At 36.8% G+C, this 22,214-nt stretch overlaps 1 protein-coding gene across 5 annotated transcripts in view; it reads left to right on the top strand.

The window, feature by feature from the left end:
- GRM5 (glutamate metabotropic receptor 5) overlaps positions 1-22,214 on the top strand; it is a 246,533-nt gene that overhangs the window by 40,507 nt on the left and 183,812 nt on the right. The gene's annotated exons all lie outside the window — the stretch shown is intronic.

The raw sequence follows: 22,214 nt of genomic DNA, 5'->3' as shown, positions 1-22,214 counted from the left end.
TCAGTGGATTTCTTGGCCTTATCCCCAGACTGATCTCCTTCTGAATTGGCCTTTTCCTTTTTCTCTAAGGTTCAGCAGATGTTTAGCACAGCAGAACAGATGTGGGTATGTAAGAGAATCTGGCTAGCAGTAGTTATACTGATCAGTTCAATTTGATTTTGCTGTGTGATGCTTTGTCAAAAGATGCATTATATTTTTATGGCAGACTACAAAGTCAGCTTTAAGTTCTGTTGTGTATTCTACTGCTTTCAGTTTTAATACATAAGTATTATATTAACAAAACCCTCTTGCAATGAAATCCTTGAAAGTTTCCATGGATGAGTCATCCACCACCTCTCTGGGCAACCTGGTGCTGTGTTACACCACCTTCATCACGAAAAATTTCCACCTAGTCTAAATCTACCCTCCTTTAGTTTGAGACTATTACTCCCTTGACTTACCATTTCAGGCACTACTAAAAATTCTGTGTCTTATCTATCTTATAAACCTGCTCCAAATATTGTAAGGCCACAATAAGGTCTCTCCAGAGCCTTCTCTTTGGCATTTTAAGCAATCCCAACTCACCTTTTCCTCTTAGGAGAGGTGTTCCATGCTTCTGATCACTTTTTATAGTCACATAAAGAATGTTTGGATCACAAAATCACAGTGACCGGGTCTAAGGGTGAGTACTTATTTGACTGTTACCACTTTATATTGCATAAAAACTCATGTGCTGGACCAGAAGGAAAGTGCAAGATACAGCCCCATCAGCTACTCTTTATTACCCTCATGCAAACATCCTTTTTCTGTCCTCTCCAAATATACAGCTAATTAATAATAATCAAATATTTCTGTGTAGTTCATCCTCATTTGGCAGAATATTTGCTGGACATTTGGCATGCCAAAGTGAATGGAAAAAATTGTTCTAAGGTTTCTTTTGGTAGTTTTGCCAGAGGAGACTCAATTAATGAAGGGAATCCCATCTTTTGACCACAGGTCTTGTGGTCCTTTCCACTTTTTTTTTTCCTCTTTTTTTTTTTTTTTTTTTTTAAGTCTCTGTTTAAATAAGTCCCTGTTGTACAAACACTCATTAATATAAAGGGAGTTTGTTGAAGCCAGTTTAAACCCATAAAATAAGCAACTGAAATCTTGCATTCAAGTAATGTGCTTGTAACCTGTTTCTGTCCTCCTTATACGTCAAATATTTTATGTTGCTTCTTCCTAAAGGTACCTTACACTATCTTACTTTTGCATGCTCTATTTTATGAAGGGAAAAATAAAAGGTTAGATAATATGATAGGGTAAAAGAAATAATTTCACTGCTGGAAAACTGATTTTCTCCTGAACTCAATCTGTGATGTTGAAGTTTCCCAAGTAACAAAGGAAAGCTATTTGGGAAATAAATAAATGAATATGAACATTGCTCTTAATGTACAACTGAACCACTATTTCAATTAGGTTAGGAAATCAATTGAGCCAAGTTTATCAGAACTCATGAGTGATTCTGGGATGATGAAGAGAGATGAGAAGAAATGGGAACAAGCTGGGAGGAAAGAATGGGAAAAGCAAGTACATTCTTTACCCAAAAACATCAAAAACATTTTCATAGATTCCCTGGTAGCAAAATTTTGGAAGTATTGACCAACAGACATAGGAGCTTAGGGTTTTTTGTTGAAAGATTCATTAGAGGATACTCACTTTGGAGTCCTATGTCGTGAAACACTCCTCAGATTGAAACCTACAAAACAGGAGGGATTTACCAGAAAGTTACATGTTTGCAGCATTTATTGCCTTCCTCTGAGTGATTCTCAGCTGGATCTCTACTGCAGAAAGAGAAATATAGTTGCCTTCAGAATGAGATTTATTTCATCCTAAGGTTGATATGTCAATGACATCAATGAATCTTGGATCAGAAGCATCTATTTTTGCCCCCCGACCTTAAAGAAACCCATAGGTAGCAATCATGGTTATAGTTATATCCTATTTATAGAATGTCAGGTTGCTGTTTATGTGCACGCCAATAACATGGTTGACCTCTTGAGAGAAAAGGTGAGCAGCAGCAGAAAAATTGCCTTTTTCTCCTCATTGAAAGGATTTCTTCAACTCTGGCATTCATTCTGAGTTACAAATTCAATTTTCCTTGCCTATTAATCTTAATTGCCTCACTTGGCTCCAAAATGAAGCCTCATGTGTGACAAGCAGAAGGGAAAAATCCCTTGTTTTGATGACAATGCTTTTTTTCATGATCCCAGGATGTGATTAGCTTCCATTACTGCAAGAGCACACTTGATGTTTAAATCTTTCCCGTGGACCCTTGAGCTGCCATCTAGGCAGTCAGTCCTCAGCCTGAATTGAATATATGACACCTGATTACCCATCCTGCTAAGCCATTAGCAAACTCCCTGGCCTGGTAAAGTGAACATTTTTACAGAAAGTCCAGGCCACAGTTGAGTAGCTGGGATAAACAGCCGGTCACCCTGCTTTAAAAGGTAAAACACAGGGACAAAGGCTGGTCTATGCCAGTTTGCCCAGTGAGAAATAATGATCCAAGGTATAGATATTTCCTATTTCAACATGAGCCTGGGTTACCTTCCAGCCCTGGGAGTCCTAGGCACTGGCCCTGGTTTCCTCACTTTACTCTCATCATGTTCTCACCTCCTTGTTATAGCTGATCCCTGGTGTTTACTGACTTACTGATTGCTTTACCTTTGTGCCTCCTTACAGAAGAAGTTGGGGTTCTTGAAATTCAAAGTTACAGTTACTGAATTTCAAAGACACAGATTTCCCTGAGTAGTCAACCCCTTTATAAGCTATCAATTTCTATCTGGATTTTGCTTATTTTAATATCTTGAGTGTTGTTCGTTTTCTGCTTTATTCTTGACCCAGAAGGGAAAGATTCCATTTCAATTAAATTCAAAAGGGCTTAGTTTCCTCCTTTCAGTTCCACAAGGATTTGCAAGTCTTTTGTTTTCTTTATAATTTTTTTTCAGCTAAATTCAAGAAAAATGTATGGTATAGGCACTAACATGCAACTTTGAGGACACTTTGCAGGATCTCAGACTGTGAAACTTACCTAGATAGCAGTGTGTTACCAAAATTTGTCTAAGTTTATAAATATTTTATTTTACTGAAATATAGCAAAATGAGAAAATCAGTCTTACTAGTTTGTTTCGTCTGTGTATATTTTTCAGTTTATACTTTTAATTCCGTGAGTTTTACATGAGGAAATTACATCAAAGATGCTAAATTTAGAATTTTACAACCACATTTCATGCAATTCTGCCTGCCTTTCCTGCAGATGCATTGACAATTTGCTCATCAGTTTCTAATTTATAATGAGTAATTTTTCCCCCCTAATCTGGAAGACATCGTATTCTCCAGTGTGTAGCAGTTAGACTTGCAACATACGGAATGATGGGATTGAGATATGTATGTGCAGTGGAGATCACATTGAAAATTTTCTGGAAATAAGCTTTAAATACTATCTCCTCTCAGATTTGCCACTCCCAGCCTCATCCATGTGCTTGGCTCTGTCCTACAGCAGGAATTGTATAGCACTTTTGATTCTCTGGTTGGGCTTGGATGCCTGTCTTTGTAAGGATGTTGTGTCTGATCTTTTCAACCACAAGAGAAATGTACTTGCAGGAAAGGATAGAAATGTTCTTTGTCACCAGGATGTTACACATCATTAACACTGTTTAATATTTTTCTTTGAAGCTTTGTATGATACACAATCAATTTAGTCCATAATTTTCACCTTGTCCTTATATTCATAGTAACATTTAATCACAATTGTGGCATGAGATAGAAAAACAGCTATGCAAAATGCAAATACTGTGTTACTTAGGGAAAAAAATTAGCTCAAGTAAAAAGAGGCAACTTGTTTGTATCCAGTCAAAAAAGGTTTTGATGTCAAAAGTCTTTCATGTTAAAATATTTACTATGGGCAACTCATTGTAAAACAGTTTTCTGTTTGATGTAAACAAGTTCAGGATCTTGAAAGTTGATGGACATTGGTGCGTTTGCTTTACTTTGAAGTTGAAACATCTGTCTGGCAGCATTTTTCCTATAGAATCAGATATTTAGAAAGGAAAATTCATATTCTTCCCAGCCTGTATAGTCTAGCATCTTGACTAGCAGTAATTTGCTTTGGGAATTATTTTTTTCGAGAATAAAACAAACTGATTCTGATCTGTGGCCAATATAAGAAAAAACTTAATGAAAGGCTTCAAGTTATAATGGATTTAGTGCTTCCATTGGATACTTGTTTATGTTGCTAGGTATCTTAATTATTAAAAACATATGTCGTATTTCCAATTTAAATTTTTGAAATAACACTGAAAGACACTGGAGACTGCCAGGCACATGATAACTAAATGGACATGCGTTTCAATATCATGGCTTCACCTTGGTACATAATTTTGAATTTCTGAAACCACCTCTTCCTGGTAGTTATTGCACCCCAGTACATTTTTTTCCTCAGCATAATCTATAGAGCTTGATGTTTCAATCAGAATTCTTAAAAATGCCTACATTTACAGAACGTAGTTTTTTTGGTTTCCAGACCTTATTAGTTCTATCATCAAATGAGATCAAGTCGGGAATTATCTTTATATGCAAGGAAATATTCAATGGTGAGTTAAGGCAATAAAGACAGTGCTAATTGGTTACATAATATTAAAATATCTGGCATGTAAAAGAAGACTCAGGCTGTTAATTAAGATAAATTGTAAAAATAGTCACACTCACTATAATTTCCAGGTAGTCTTTAAAAGTAAGAAAATTATCTTGGTGAAGGAAAAAAAATATGATAATTTATTCACCTGAGAATCTGATTGTGCTCTGTGAGTTCCAAATCATCTGCTAATGGCACGTGCATTTTGGGTTTTCAGATTTCCTCCTATCTCCATTGTCATGTCTCTGTTTTCTACACAGATAGTGATGCTTGCTTCCAGAGTACAATTCGGAAAATTTGTCATAAACAGTGATTATGGTAAAACATGATAATTTGTTAAGAATCTACCATTCTCATGGCCTGTATGAACTCTTACTATGGATATCTGAGCCACTTACATTTTGCTCATGAGTGTCATGAGTGGAAGGTACTCAGTGTGCTCTGACTGATTGTTAGAAAGCATCAATACTTCGTTACTTTAATGTGTTCAATAAACAAATGCTGAAAAATAGGTAGTGTATCACAAAACAAGATCAGAAAAACACACATGCTGAAGTCTAGTCCACTACATTTCTCTTGGCTCTGTTGGTTTCTCACCATTGGTTTTTCTCATGTTCCTCAGTTTCTCTGAGAATAAGACTTCTACTACATCCCTTGGAAGTTTATTCCATTGACAAGTTGTTATAGCTAGGATATATTTCAATGCCTATACAATTGCTAACCCTTCCCTGAAACTTGCCCGTCATCAATATTTTGTAATGACTACTGGCAAGACAAAGTTACACAAATCCCACTGGGATTAGGGAGCTGCAGTACTAGACGGCATAAGGGTAAGAAAAAAAACACTCTGTGCATCCCTATTTAAACTTCAAATACTTCACTGTAGATCTCATACTATTCTTAGCACACTTAAAAAATGCCCCCCAGCTTACAAGTATCTACTCTTCTAACTGATAGGCATTTATGCAGCTATTTCATCTGACAGTCCCCAAGTGGTTCAGCAATTAGGCCTGACTGAATGCCTGTAGGACAGATAGAAATTATACTGCTTTTAATGTAGAGATGACAAACAGAAAGCACTGGATTAAATTTTACACTTGTCAGGGAATGATTTCACCAAGCTAAGGGAGATTTCAACTAAGGGTGATGTTATTAGCATATGAGGTTCCAGAGCTAACTGTCTCACCTTGTCTTCTCCAGGAAGAGGGTGTAGATGCAATGTCCATCTCCTATTCAAGTAGACAGGTTGAGAAATTCACCGGTTATTACAGGGAAAAATGAGTTTCCTGGACCACAGTTTATCTCTGCTGAAATGGATGATTGTACATCAGTGAATTTTTTTTACGGGTGAAACAATGTTTTGTGTTCAGCTAAAAGCTGAGGGAGAATCTTTACCATCATGATATCTCCGGCATTTTTAAAGTGTGTTCTTTCTAAGCACTGTCTTTTCGCTCCTGAAGGTTCAAAGCTACAGAGGATGGATAAATGGGTGCTTGGTCTTATCCAGTATCTCTTGATGACTGTATATATCTACATGTTCAAAAATATTTCAGAATGGATATTCAGTGCACAACTTCATGAAATTTGAAGGTATACTGCTTAGATATTTAGATCTGTAAATATGCAGAATTGAATTATAAATTAAATGGTTACTGTCTGTCCATCCTCATGAAAGAAAGGCCAAAATGGGTTGAGAAGCTGAATATTATATTTGCATTAGTATGTTATTTCTCCAAGCAAACTTCAAGGGCAAACAGACTTATGAACTAAATGGCTAGGCACCGATTGTGAGAAGTGCTTGGCCAAAGAATGAACTTTAGATGAGGGGGTATTTAGATGAGGGGGTTTTGGTCCATAACTGAGAAGGTGTACAGTGAGCTTGTCTCTTATACTGAAAGAGTTTCGTGTGGCAACCTGTGGGTGGTCCATGATGTACTGATTAAATTTATGCAGAAACAGGAAGAAGAAGCTGTCGTATTTTTCCATAAGATTCTATTAGTGGAAGGAATAGCACTCTCATATGTTGGCAATATAGACAAAGTCTTCAACCAAAGTGCCAGTGAACTTGGTGGCACTTTGCTAAGTGACAGCTGAGAAGTGCAGATGCATGCTGTCTCTCTGACAAAGATGGGCTTACAAAAAGAAGAAATCAAATTCTGTTTTATCCCCTGAGGGTTCACTAATGTGCAAGGATAAAACCACCATAGAAATCATGTTCTTCTTGATGCATCTGTGCATTCCCGTTTGCCCCACCCCTGATCTTATGAGGAGAATGAACTGCATGATTGCTGGGCCAAGAACATTTTTTGGGGGACATCACAAGTGAACTATTCACAGCCAATAAGTCTTGTGATGTGCTTTGAAGTCTTCTTCCTAGTTTTGTTGAAATTGTTTGCAAGCCTTCTTTTGATGCTGGTGATGCAATGAAAGCCCCAAGCACTGTACATGGGCAGTGTCATATGAAAAGCAGAAAACCTGAGGAGCGACAGGGAGCAAAAGAAGGAAGGAGATATTTTGAGTTCAAAACCTAATGTCTCTTTCATTAAGCATTAATTAAACTAATTTGTATTACAGTATGGTTACATAGGTGAAAGACTGAAATTATTTTCTTTGATACCTGCTTTTGAATCACTGAAATTGTTAATCTAAGTCTGCTATGATAACCATTACACTTCACTGTAATGAAGTGCAGAATTTCTCTCTACTTGATGTTTTGCATACCTAGAAGTACCTACCAGCTAGCTAACTTTCACCTGCCTGACTTCCTGCTTGTAAATTCACCTGCTGTCGTTCATTTTTGGCCTGCTCATCGTTTCTTTCTGGGTCCACAGTAAAATAGGAGCAGAACTAAGACGCAATATTTTGTAGTGAGATTTTGTGTACAGTTCCCTTTCACTGGAGCTAGGGTGGTTGTCAGATGCAGCTGGCAGCAGTCCTGTGCAGACAGAGCTTTTATAACTGGAAGGCACATCCATGGTGATTTTCCTTTGTGACTGAAAGGGTGGCTTGGAAGAGAGGATTAAAACCCCAGATATTTATCATGGGATTCAGATGCATAAACAGAGTTTTGGTTGCTACTGAGGCACCCTAGTACATAAAATGCCCATCCATAAGACACACAGATGTATTGCAAGACTACAGGGAATCCACTTCACCCTAATGTGTTAATGACCAAGCTGGATACTGTCTTCAGTTTCATGTTGTGTTCTGGGCAAGAAGAGAGCATACTTGAGGAGCATACCTGAGATGCAGAGCCCTAAGTTCAAAATTCGGGCTAAATTATTATCTGATCTTCACTGAGAAGTGAGAATGTGTGTGTGTGTCTGTGTGTGTGTGTGTATTTGTGGGCATACGGGGTGTCCTACTGTAGAGCATCACGGCACCCATTTCTCAGGAGGAGGAGTACTATGGGAATGGCTGATTTCTTCCTTCAAGTTTTTTTCCGGCTGTATCTGCTTAAAGTTGTTTTATATGTTTTTTAACACAATCAAAGAGCCTAACAACTCTTTTCTTGCTGAATTTCAGTTCCATATAACATTTGTTTTTTTGTTTATTACCAGACCTACAAGCCTGTAATCACTCAAGGACCAGTGATTGTCCACTGTGTTCATATTTTTGATCATAGGTAGTTTCTTCTACATAGGAAAGGTATGAGTTTCTGCTATATTAATTGGCACTAGCAGCTATACCACACAATTTTACAAATCATAGAATCATAAAATGATTTGAGCTGGAAGATCCTTAATGATCATGTTGTTCCAACTCTCTCTGTCAAGGGCAGTATCATCTTCCAGTAGACCAAGTTGCTCAGAGCTCTATCCAACTTGGCCTTGAACACTTCCAGGGATGTGACATCCATAAATTTCCCTGAAAATTACAGTGTCTCACCACCCTCACAATGAACAATTTCTCCCTAATATCTAACCAAAATCTACATTACACTTGACCTTGTTGCACTTCACAAAGTTCACATGGACCAAGCTCTCAAGCCTATCAAGTTCCTTCTGGGAACCATCCTTTTCCTCTAGCAGCAGTGCCATTAGCAAACTTGCTAAGGGTGCCCTCAACCCCGCTGTCCATGTCACTAACAAAGATGTCAAACAGTGCCAGTCCAAATACTGACCCCTGTGGAGTGCCACTTGCCACTTTGACACTGAACTGTTGACCACAACTCTTGGAGTGGGACAATCCAGGCAGTTCCTTATGCATTGAGTGGTTCAAAGCCAAACTAAGACTGAACAAAATTCAGGCAGTTGTCAGCTGACTTCTAGGCTCCTGCTATCTCAGCTAAGACAAGATAGAATTGGCTCAAGCCAAGGAAGACCCTACACTGTTAGGCCAAGAAAAAACTATGGCCTTTAACCGATAATGGCAAATATATATGCATGTTGCTACATTTTCACAGCTACCAAAATAACACTGTGAATCTACACTCAGGCACCTGCATCCTTTTCCATCCAGAAAATTAGCCCAACTACATGATCAGAGAAAGGATGAGAATGTGCCTTACTTTGTGACAGGCAATTCTGCATCTATTTGCAGGCCAGGCTGTAATGAGGAAGGCAACAATATGCTGGGAGAATACAGAATTTTTTTTGGTGTGTTTTCTTTAAAAATCTTACATACACCTTAGTCTGTTAGTCTTCTATGACCCTGCTTGCATTCATACAGATAGATATAAAGAACTTGTCAAAATCAGGCAAAAATAACAAAAGAACAGCAGGAATATAGAGCACACTTTTAAACAAAAAACCATGAAGGTGACTGATCCTAACACTGTTGATGACAGCTGAGAAGAAAAAAGCTTAGAGGGCAACAAATTGATAAAACATAACTCTCAGTTTTTCCTCTGAATCTTGTATTCCATTCAGCATTATGTATCTGCTTTTGTTCAGAAGAAACAACTTCTATTGCTCCACACTTTCTTTGTCCACAAGATTCAGAAAGGAAATTTTTGGAATTGGTTGGACGCGAACGCATGATGGCTGTAAAAAGTAATAAATGTTTTTGCTGAAGTTAGAGGCTAGCCAGAAGTGTTCGAACTCTGTGAGTTTTTGGATAAGAAGAAACAGATGGATGAAGAAGTCTCTTAGAATCTGTGTCAGAAAAAATAGCTCTCATTAAAGGCTGAAATAAAGACATAGTGTGTCTCTCCCATTTTCTCTGGAAATACTACCAAGATTGGTGGAAATACCACCAAGATCTTCACACAGTCTAATTCCTTTTTCCCCTTATCTTGAAGGCAAATTTCTATTTAATTTAGCTTATGTTTATACTAAATAAATTTTTATTTAACCAAAACCACAGTCAAAAAGTCTGTTGAGTATCTGTGGTTTGAAAGGACCTAACTGAAAGCCACCAGGATTCATTCAGATAAATAAACAACTTTTTTAATTTTCTTGCACTATAGAGGCATAGCATTCCATTTTCAAACTGCTAGCATTTCTCTTCTTGAATTGAAAGCCTGCTGAGAAAAGCCAAACTATCTTCAGTAATATTGCCATCTACAAATTCAAGGACTGGTACAATGCTTCTTTAAATGATTCAAATGAAGAATGAATAGAATGAATAGTCCACTGTCTATATTGGAAGTAAATAACATTTTATGGAGGATTTGAGACATTTAGTTTCTATGGCAACAGGCATTGGAACAATGCTTTGATTTAGGATACAAGAACTTTGACAGTTTACTTGTTTAAATATTAAGAATAATTTTGTACTTTAGGAAAAAATGCATCATTTGAATTTGAAGATCTTAAAGTGCTGCTATTCTGAAAGGAAGGAAGCAGCAGTGTTCTTCAAACAGAAAACAATTTACTTCTTCAGGACAACACAACGTACAGGTAGATGTGTCAGGAGAGGGAAATGTTGAACCTCCACATTTCCACTACTCCTTACCCTTTTCAGAGCCAATAGATCACAAATGGTTTGAAACTAGTAAGATGAATAAGTATGAATACCTAAAAACCTTATTTTTAATCTTCTGAAGATTTTGTAGAAAACAGAAGATAGTTTAGGGTTAAACTTCTCTCCTTAGACTTTTCCATCATCGTGCAAATTAGGTTATTTTATCATTGGACATCCTTCAGTTCTTGTCCACCCATTGTACTGCTCCATCAGTCTTCAAAAGTTCACGTTCTGACAGCCGAAAAATTGTCACATCTAATTTTCTTGATCTCTGAAAGACATTTTACTCCCTTCCATCAATCATGGATGAGTGCAGAGCCTATTGGTATTTGTGATAGTTAAAACATATGAGTGCCCTTACCAGCCCTAGGTGCAACCCCACTGCACTGCTTGGAACTGTAATAGGGTTAGGGTTAGCTCTGCACAAAGGAACCATATGCTAATAGTTTGTGTGCCCTTTTCCTGCCCCATGGACAATCCAAAACTTTCAGACAGACAATTCCAAACTTGTGGGGTTCCACCAAATGATTTGACACTGATTTAATCATTATTAATTTATTTGTTTGTTGATTTATGTTTCTTTCAGGGTTCTTTCTTTGGATGTAATTTCTAATTTTCATCTGCATTGACTTTCATGTTCCACAAGACATTTATTTCTCCCTATAAGTCACATGAATTCAGGACACGGGACTTAAAAAAAGATTAGTTGTGATTTGCACTGTATTGTGAGAGTTGCCAGCACTGTGATCCAGACAGATTTTTATTTGTACATTGTTATGTCCAGGTCCATGACAGTGGTAAGCGGGGGTACATATGCTAATGTGCTGTTGGAATTAGACTGAAAGAAAGCATACTGTTGATATTAGCCTCAAGGCTGTAGAAAGGAATAGGTTTATGCAAGACATTCTGTCGAGACATAGCTTATTAGAAGTGTGATTAGTATCAGCTGGCAACAGGACAGTGGTAGTGTGAAAAAACATTATTTATGCCACGAAATCTATTTACACCTATTTAGAAGTGCTACTGCACTAAGTGTCTTAGAAACAGGCACAGAATTTATTACTGAGCCGTCAGCTTTCCTGGGAAGTAAATAAAAATATGTTTAAAATGGAAAAACACCTTCCAAACAAGAGGAAAAATTAATGAGCGGCAATCACCTTGTTTTCCCCTGTAAAGAGGGATTTGACTAAAAAATAGAGTCTCTCTTAGTATAGGAAGACAAAGACCTCTAAATAAAATTTAGCATCCAAATACTGTTTGTGCATTTTTTCCTCTTATGTTTTAACATATTAAGAAAGAATCAATGGATATTTTGATTCATTATTTTAGATTAAGTTAATTTTTATGATCAAAATTTACAGCATTAATTTATTACAAATAAGTATGCCCTTTCTTTGTAGGATGCACATACTAACTAGCCCTTTTTTAAATCTCTGTGTTTGTAAAAACAAAGTTTGTCTGGAAGATTCAAGACCTGAGATAAAAGGAAGTAAAGTCATGTTCAGGGTACTCAAGACTTTCTAGAGATAACACCTCCTAAATTGGGTCACTGCCAGCAGATTCTATTGCTATGGAAATCAGTCACAGTTTTGCAAGATCTTCTCACATAATTTATGAGATTTCCATTGAAGTGTAACTGAAATAGTCAAATGTTTTAGGATTTGTTGGGGTGGCTTCTTTTTTTTTTTTTTTCCTTGCCTCATTTGGACTGATATCTTAATTATGCTTTTGAGTGGAAAAGCAAGCTCTCAATCTGATTCTAAAAACTTATGCCCTGCTTTGTGAAAGATCAGATCCAGATACCTTCTTAGGCTTTTAAATAGCCTTTAAGCTCTTTTGCCATCCCTGTCTGTGCAACTCACATGTCTGCCATCATTTCATACATAAGGAAGATGTTGAAACTTTCAGCATTTTTTTTTGTGATCTTTGTCTTTGAGGAAAACATGCAGCATTCTGTGCAATGAACTAAGTTGTTATCTATAAAATCCTGGTGCAGTATTCCTTGAATCTCAGACTATGTATACTAATTAAACTAAATCCTGTATTATATCTAGAAGTTCTCAGCAGAGGGAGACCCCATCATGTCAGATTTATCATAAGAAGTCTATCTTGTAAGACCTTACCATGGTGAGGCGTTCCCTGGCTCGTGCTATCTTGTGGATCATGTCTGCTTGAAATGTTGCTGCCTAACCTAAGCAAGGCCATCAAGGGAGTGTGGTTACAGTTAAATGCTGTATTCAGCAGCAGGCCTGTGTCTGAGTCCATGGCTTAACCCTATTTCATGTATGGGTATGGAGGAGCTCAACCAAAAAAAGGTGAGGGAGACAAAGCATTCCTTGGATGCTGGAGTTTCAGTTCTAGAAATAAGTGTAAAGGCAAAATTCAAAAAATAAAAAGCTTATTTTCTACAGAGGTTTCCAGACATGAAGCCACATGCAGAACAAAGAACAAAAACACCCAGGAATTAAAAAATTCTGATTTCACAATAATGATGATCAAAAACCAGAACAAGCTGCACAGAAATTTTGTGGAATTTTCATCCCTGATGGTGTTTCAAGATTGACCAAACAAGACCAATCCATGCCTGGGAGAGGTATTCATCCTCAAGATCTACCTTCCAGCCTCAATGATTCTCCATTTCAGTGAAACAAGGACTGTTATTACTGATGGAACAAAGTTGAGTGTTACCTCCTCCTGCTTTTTTACTGATTTCAAAGGTCTAAAGGCATGGGTTGAGACACTTGTAGACATACTCTAAGTCCCATCTCCACAAGATCACAGATACAGTGCAGAGGGAAAAGGTCTTGACAGCCTTGTGGTAAATGAAGCAATGAGCTTAGCCTTACCTAATAATTCATAAAACAAGGCAGTTTGTGCAGTGTCAGCAGTAAATAAGTGTGGAAGCATGAATGTGCAGAGTTTCTCTTTTAAGCTAAGTCACACCATGAAGGTGGCTTTTATGACTCTGCAGGATGTTAATTTTTTCTCCTAAATCAAGTGCATGTGCTCTCTACATTCTGCTCATGTACCTGCTCCGATCAACACTCCAGTGTTACTGCCTTCTGCAGTACTTACACAGTGTTGAGTCCTTTGGTGACATTTCCTTCACTGAATTTATGATGTCAGGTACTGTGGGGTGTGTACAGAGCTGCTTTTGAAATTCCGTGTTTACTTCTTACTCCAAATGCCACATCTAATTTGATTATGTTAATTTTAGAATCTAATGAAGTTTTAAATAAAATAATTTGAGTTAATAATCACAGTTCATGATCCTCAAAAAGGAAGGAGTAATAATTATTTCAACCAGAATGTTTTACTAAATGTATGAGCTTTTCTTAATATAACTACTAGATACATTCTGGTTAATTACAAAAAATGATTATTAGAAACTGTTGTAAGGGAGCTGAAAAAAGAACACTCATAATTTTGTTTCAGAGTGTGTGAAAGGACAATTTATCACTCTTCTGGAGCTCTTGAAGACTAACCAAGAGGGAAGCCTGGTCTCTCTGTTTACTGAAGGTTTAAATAAGCTTGTGTCATGGTGACATAAAATGGATATTGATAACTATTTCTATGACCTTGATTCAGGAAAGTGGACTTCTCAGTCCCATTATAGATAAAGAGGAGGGTGCAGTAATTAACTGTTTTGATGAATTGGGATTTAATAACGTAATTGCTTTATGATATAAAATACTGACTCAGCTGATTCAGCTGAGTGCTTAAGTGCAGGCCTATTTGTTTGGGTTTTTTTTAAAAGTTAGCTTTAAGAAAAATAAAAACTGCATTATTTTATGTCTTTCCTGTTAAAAAGAAAAGAGATGAAAATATGATCAGAGAACACTGTTTCAGCTGGAAAATGTCTTTCTTTCAAATTAAGCTATGACTGCTGGATCTAAAGATCTGAGACCTTGATAAATATTTTAAAATTAAAGAAGAAAATTTACCATGCAGACTGTGATCTGTATTATTAGCATCCTGCTGTCTGACCTAAATAGAGAAGCAAGGAGAATGCTGATTGCTGACAGACCTCGAAACTTCCCAGCTTAAATATGCTGTGACGTGGAATGCATTGTGTATAACCCACACACATACCTGTAACTCAAATTCCTTTCAGAAGGTGTTACGATAAACAGATTTGCTGCATTTTAGAAGTGAAAGCAGGAGCTAACAGACTAAACTATTTCTGTTGCTTTTTTTTTTTCATTTTGGATTCCAAGACTCTTCCTTCAAACATTCATCAGTATGTAGAGCAGAAGGTTATGATTAAAAATACATGATGTATTCCATACTGAAACCATTGATCACCCACAAAATGAATATTAAGATGAAAATACCTTTTGTCTTTGCCTTAATCATCAGTGGAAATGTGGATACTGAACAGTACTGGAACTTACAGTAACTATTAAAGTGATAATGTAAAGAAAGAGGGCATATAAAAATAATATGTTCTGCTTTAATAAGATCCATTCAATGAGCAAGGACTTCTGGACTACATTACCTACTAATAGAAACCTGCTGACAGCAACTTAGAAACTCAGATGTAAGAAGAAGCTGATTTCACCTTTAAGTAATAGCGCTGAATTATTTAAACATAATTGCCTATCAGATGATTTGCAGAGTAGGTCTGATTTTTCTCCACAAGGCTGAATATTTTAAGACATTAATCATATCCCACTTGACATCCCTAGCAGCTGACTGTAATTTTCAGATATATGGGGATTTTGGGGATTTATTGACTTGTGCCCTTTTGAATCATGCATGCTCATTTCTGCTGTGATTCATATAGGATGGCATACTTTGATAAGGAGAGCAGATAGCTATGTCTGAAACCTTTAAGCCTTATGTGATGCTGGTTTGATGATGTGGGAATGTAATACCCCCAACAAATTCTCTGTCTCCCACTTTTGTTAAAACATACTTAATCTCCACTGCATTTACTCCATTTGAGATTTCAGCCTGAGTTTCTCTTTTTCAGATTGTCAGATTCTATACTTCACCCTTCCAAGATGTTAAATTATGCTCCTTGTTATTGATGGCACATAAGTAATTTAAACACTGGGCCTTTTTGTGTGCAGTGGTCTCCACTGCTCTGTGCTGTTGAACTCAGTCTGTGCACATAGGTCAGACAGACCCTCGGGGATCTGTGACGATCATATTCAGTGGCTTATGCTGACAGTGATACCACAGGACAGTTGTAATTTCTGGCCTCAGAGTCCTCTGGGTTTTTCTTGCTCTGTGCCTGAGAGGCTCAGGCTCTAGGGGCGCTGGGGGAGATGCTCACTTCTCTTCTGCACATTGTCCACTGCAGAGTTTTCATGAGAGATTTAGAGTCACCAGTATATTTCCTTCTCTGTTAATTTAGAACTTGGTAAAAATTCAGTTATTCAACTACCAAAATTTTTGTGACTAGGAAGACTTTATAGCACTGAAAAGTTATAAGTGTGCAGCTATTGGGTTTCTGAAGCCATCTAACAGAGAGAGAAACAGAATTTTAATGTGTGCACAGAAACCCCAGTGGAAATGTTAGGATTTCACTTCTCTGCTCCATAACCCAGAAAGGAGCTAGAGGAAATCTTATTGTTGTGAAATTCAAATGTTGCAATGTTATAGGAACCCTTTTTTTTTCATGTAAACTTTTGTCTGCCTGTTGGAGAATTTTTTGTTTTTATTATTTTATTTTGAAATTAAAATCTAAAAAAAAAAAAAAAAAAGAACCTGAAATTTTTCAGAAAAACTGTGCAAATGTAAAGAAGAATGAGAGATATCAATCATCATAAAGCAGTGAATGAAAAAGTAAAATTTCACCTTTAATTTTCACTCTTTTATGAATAAGGTGTGGTAGATTTATTTATACCCATTTCAACAAACTTGAGTTCTCTAGACACATATGTTGCTGCAGGAAACTCAGTAGCAAGAAACACTATTGACGTCTGTCTTTATTCTGCCAATAATAAATGTAGAAAAAATTATTTTGCGATCATAAAATTACTGCATTGAAGGAGTTTTTTGCATGACTGGATGTCCTGCTTTCAACTGGGCTTAAGCCACAACAGCAAATTTTGCTTGTTAACACCTCTTCCTCATGATTTACAGGTAAAAACCTGACTGAGGTACTCGTTTACTCTCCAGGAACACTTCTTTAATAACAGATGTTTAATTCCTGGAAGAAAAAAATACAGGTTTGAAATGTGCTACAAGAAACCACAAGGAAAGTGTGACAGGCGTAGATAGAGGTATTCTGGTAGCTCTTTACTGTGATACATTAATTGTTTTGAAAGAATCCCATGCTTCCTCATGAACAAAACAAGAAAAAAGGGAGAGTTCAAGAGCAAAACTCTTAGTGAATTTGGAGAATTTGAAGAATAATTTTGTTATCTCCAAATTAGAGAAATCCTCAAAATATTCAAAGCTTTTAATAGTTTCTGTAATGTTATTGATGGTGATAATAACAATATTAACAAAAACAGCAACAGTAATAGGAGTGATTCATATAATATTTTTAGTAGCAGTATTAGGGACCATAGTTGCCAGTGGAAGGGAAAGTACCACAGGTATATCCTGGCCACAGCTGGACACCCATGTTGACAGAGAAACAGCATGTTTACTATCATGCTCTAAGCTGTGGTTATCAAGATCTAGGCTCCCTGACTGTGAAAGGCCTTTGCCAAGTGAGTCATTGTGCTTTTTTCCCCTCCAAATTTCTTCCTATTCACTAATCTCATCCTCTCTGTAACCAACAACTCATCCCCGTTTACTCATTCCACACTTCCCCTGATTTTTCTGGCTTGATATCTTTATTTTATCATCGTAACACTGCTGTCGTGATCATTTTTAGCTTGGTCAGCAATTGCATTAAGCTAGTACCTCACTTCCAACCCATAATATCTCTCATTCCTACCACTTTCTATGTTTCTATCTCATTAATGTAATCCCAGCAGACAGAGTTGACAAACCTGCATACATAATATTACTGTTTCCCTATCTGTAACATCATGAAATATCCTATTAGTGTACTGTCTGATCACAGGTGAACTTCTACATCTGTGCCCTTAACAGTCACAGTTGATCAAAACGGTTCATGTGAAAAGGAAAATTCTGTTTCCAGCTTGTGTCTAGCCAGATGATTTCTTTGCAACTTCAAGTCCATATAAAAGCAGTGGTTTGTCTACCATTATGCAGTCCTCAGGAAAAGGAGGAATGTTTTAATGGAATAAGGATATCTTAATTTCAGAAAGTTTCTCATGGCCTTTGTAGTGTAGAAACAGCTTCCATGGACACTTCAGCCTAGGCATACACAAAGGTAGGCTTAACTTTTCTCTAGACATTCCTTCTCCTTGAAAAAATTTTGTCCTTTTTTGCTTCCCCTTATTCTGGAATAAACCTCAAGAATGCGTGTGATTTACTGGTTATTGCAGTTCCTTTCTCAGTACACTAATGTGGGGAATGGGAGAGGATATTGAGTTATTCATTATGGATTTAGAGAGGTAGGAAGCCAAATGTATACAAGATTTTGGAGATTTCTCTCAAATGTGGAGAATCATAAATTCAACTTAGAGTTGCACCTTTCTCCAAAAGAAAAACTACCTTGGATCTACATCGGGTTGAAAGGTCCCATCTGGTGAGGTTCTTTAACAATAATATGGTTGGTCAAGTTATGTGCAATAAAGGACAGGAAAAATTCCACCGAAATGGACTGCCACAGGGCATGGGAAAGGATTTAGATCCTCTCTGGAGGAGTTAGTGAAGGTACTGAACTGAACAAAATACTGTATCAATCAAGCTACTGCGGCCAATCCAGCACTCTGAGCAAGGAGTAAGTCACCTTTTAGGAAGATTTTGGCAGCTGCCACAAATGGGAAGATGCCAGCCTATATATGGTAAATCTGACTAATTGCAAAAAAAAGTAGAACCTTCCAGAAGACAACAAGGAAAAATCTCTAGTGTCAGGCAAAATCAGAGAATAAAGTGGGGAAAATAGTTCTGTTGCTCCCATAAAACCAATAGGTTTAGTAATCTACCTGCAAAGTGATGAATTTGTAAGAACTGCTAAGCAAGAAAAAAAAAATCTGAATTTGGTGGAAAAGACTATTTTTATTTCCTTATCTGCTTCAAAAGTGTTGATTACATGCTTGGTTTGGTTTTGTTGTTTCTTTGCGAGGTATTTGTTTTTCTCTCATGGTGTCTTGGGGGTTTTTTTTGTTGTGTTTTCTTTTCCTCTAGTGTTGGGGATTTTTAATGGTGTTTTGTGTTTCCTTTTTTTTTTCTGATACAAGCTTTTAGTTGATACCTCATTTTTTTCTGTGGCATTTTACAATTAAATAAATGCTTCAAAGGATAAGGGCAGAAAAATAGAGGCACATGCTTAGCCACTAAACAGAATACAATAAATTGTTCCTTGGCTAGTCACAATACTGATTTTTTACTCTGCACCATCAACAAGGGAGAAAGGGTAAGAGAAAGAGGATTATTAGGTATTCAAGAAATCTGGTTTTAATCTCCCACAAGTTATACAGGCAGTGGCATCTTGGTAGGGAGACTTGTATTTACTAAGTAATCACCGATTGGAGACTGATAAATTATCATTACCATTTGTGCAAAGAATAACAAAAGAGATTCAGCTGGGCTTAGAAATGCAGATTAAAAACAGAACCTGTCAAAACAGGTTAAAATAAGGTATGCAAAATCTTAGGAATGTGTTCACAAGCCAGCTGTATTTGTAAAACATTTTGCTTAGTTTAGAGTAGCTTGAAACAACTCCACTAAATCATTACAAGCATTGGGATGTTGGTAGGGAATGCTGTAGTGCTTAATTGATCTGCTGTGGAATACAGCCCTAAATCAGTGGGGGTGCCTGATAATTTATATTTTGTTCTTAGAAGAAAAGATTATCAGTCTGGGTTTTTGGTTGTTTGGGGTTTTTTGGGTGTGTTTTTTTTTTTTTTTTTTTGTTTTGTTTTGTTTTGTTTTGTTTTGTTTTGTTTTGTTTTTTTGTTTTTGTTTTTCAGTTTTTTTTTTCCTGGTATTGATTGTCAGGAAACAACTAAAATTCAGTTTATATTCTTGTGTTATAACATTTTGTCACTGGTGAACCCAATCCCAGCTGTGTACCAAAGGAGATAAACTGAATTAGTAATGATTTCCAATCACTGTTTGTATGGCCATTAAAAATGAAGCATTAGAATAAAGACTGATTAGATTATCAACTTTGATTTGCAGTGTCTGCACAACCTTTACCCTTTCTGGAAGAATACAATAAAACAAAACAGTAAAAATCAGATTAAGTAAAGTTCACTTTTAAACAGATCTTTTTTGTCCTGTTTGGTCTTTTTATTGTTGTTTGCTGTTATGGGGTAGCAAACAGTCCACTTCAGGACAAAGAGAAGTGTTCTTAGTGTGCACAAATACTGAAAACATGCATGGTTTACTATTCCATGAATAGCAAAAAGGACTGGAGAAATAAAAATAAGTAATTTTCTACCTTTCTGCACTAATTCAATACAATCAATAATTGTGAGGAATTGTGGGAGATTTAGTGATGCTTATCTTTTAGACATTTTCTGTTAATGAGCAGTGTGAAATAGAATGTGTGGAGTCTCCATCGTTAAAGATGTTCAAAAGACTTCTAGTCCTGGTCCCGGCCAACTGGTTCTTGGTGGACGTGCTTGAGCAGCACTGTTGGATGAGATGATCTCCAGCAGTGTCTTCTAACCTCCGTGTGTCTGTGATTCTGTGCCACTTTATTCTTGCCCGTCCAATTGGTATCAGTCTATATCAACTGTGAATGAAGTCTGGACTGCCACAGGGCTGTGTCCCCTACATTACCACCTGTGGTCCCCACATTGCCAAGTTATTAACCCCTACCTTGACCTTAAAGGTCTACCATGAGATGCAGAAGGAATAGAACATTGTCTTCTACACAAGGTGTTTATTCACATCTAAGGAAAAACAAAGAAGTGCAAGTTTATGTAGAGTTTTCCATCAGTCCTGGAAAGACCAGCAGGGTTTGGCAATCACCATGCCCATGGATTTTTGGATAAATGAACAGCTGCCTGTATTTCTCTAGGGAACCTTCTTACTCTGTGATCAGAGAGAATAATAAGTAATAATCTTTTATTCTGGCTGGAAGAAGCAAGAAGGAATGCCCTCACTAGAATCCTGTGCTAAACAATTCTGTCTCAATTGATCTGCAGTACGAACAGAGAAATCATTTATTTTTCAGACTGAGGAAGGTAGAGAATGTGACACGGTTTTCAAGTAGTGGTAGCCTTCTCTCAAATTATTTCCATTGGTGCTTCTCAGACTTGAAGTACATGCAGTAAAATGAAAGGGAAGAAGAAAGAGAGAGGAGGAAAAGAAAGAAGAAGATAAAAAAAAAAGCAATGGCAAGAAAATGGAAAGGGAAAAAGGAAACATTAAGACAAGAAAAGAGAGGATTTGTAGCTGTCAGTACAATAACAAATATGATTCACAATACAATCTCTTTATATCCACTTACATTTTGTTTCATTTTCTGCTGACTATTACGGGCATGTGTGGAAAAGAAGATATCAGTTTGAACAATAGATTCAAAAATAATTGTTCAGTTGCTTAATCTTTATTGGCAGAACTTGCTGTTTAATGTAATGGAAATAAACAGGTAGGTGATGAAAACCAGCATGTATTCTCTTCATTATAACAAAAAATTTTGAAGAAACACATAGTTCATTACATTCTTAGTTCACGTAATGCAATTTCCTTCAAAAGCTGTCGCAGCTTCCTCTGATCTTTGAAGAGGATGTCATCCTTTATTTGTCCAGATGCTTCTGTGTGACTGTTACAGGGAAATTTGGATCATAGGTCTTAAAGGTTAAATGTAACTAGAAAGCCCCTGTAAAAATGAGTTGCCAAACATGGTTCAATTATTCATTTCAAAACTAAATTTGTGCAGTAATAGAATTATTTTTAGTTATTTTTAAGTGACTTTTCAGTAAGCTAATAACACCATATCTTTAAAAAACTGATAGAGAACATAAAATTGCTTTGGAACCAGAATATGTTTCTGGGGAGGTGTGGAAATGTGTGTTCATGTGACTGTATTGGATACTGGCTTGCTTGCTTCTAACAGTCTCCATTTCAGTGAGGAAGTGCCCCATTCTAGGTAGCTAAATTTCTTTGTATAAGGTTCAGAGAAACAATAGATTTTACAAACGGGGTTTGCAGCTCCCAGAAAATGGGATGCTGTCTTGGTTTCAGCTAGGGCAGAGTTAATCTTCTCAGTAGCTGTTACAGTGATGTGTTTTGGATTTGGAACAAGAATGATGTAAGATCTGTACTCTAACCAATAGAAAGAATAATTACAACATTTCTTGCCTTTTCTCCATCCAAATTTAAAAATTATTTTATTACTGGCTGCAAGGCAACAGTATTTAATCAGGAACAAGGTCCTCCCCCATCAGATTCAAGCTGTTGGTAACATTTATCACATTTAGGTTTCTTATGTTCATTATGCAGTGAACTTTTTACAAATGGATGAGAGTTGTAAACAATATCCAATGGTCTAACTGTTCTGGCATCAGGTGGAACACTTCCCAGCCGAGAATCCCCAAAAGACCTTCTCACTGTTTAAGTCAGTCACAATTCACTTATATTCCACACATCCTTAGCAAGAAATAAA

Source organism: Chamaea fasciata, unplaced genomic scaffold, assembly GCF_029207755.1.
Source record: "Chamaea fasciata isolate MVZ Bird 193981 ecotype frontalis unplaced genomic scaffold, bChaFas1.0.hap1 SCAF_2, whole genome shotgun sequence".
In the NCBI taxonomy this organism is placed as follows: domain Eukaryota; kingdom Metazoa; phylum Chordata; class Aves; order Passeriformes; family Sylviidae; genus Chamaea; species Chamaea fasciata.
This window is presented reverse-complemented; position numbering and strand designations above follow the sequence as displayed.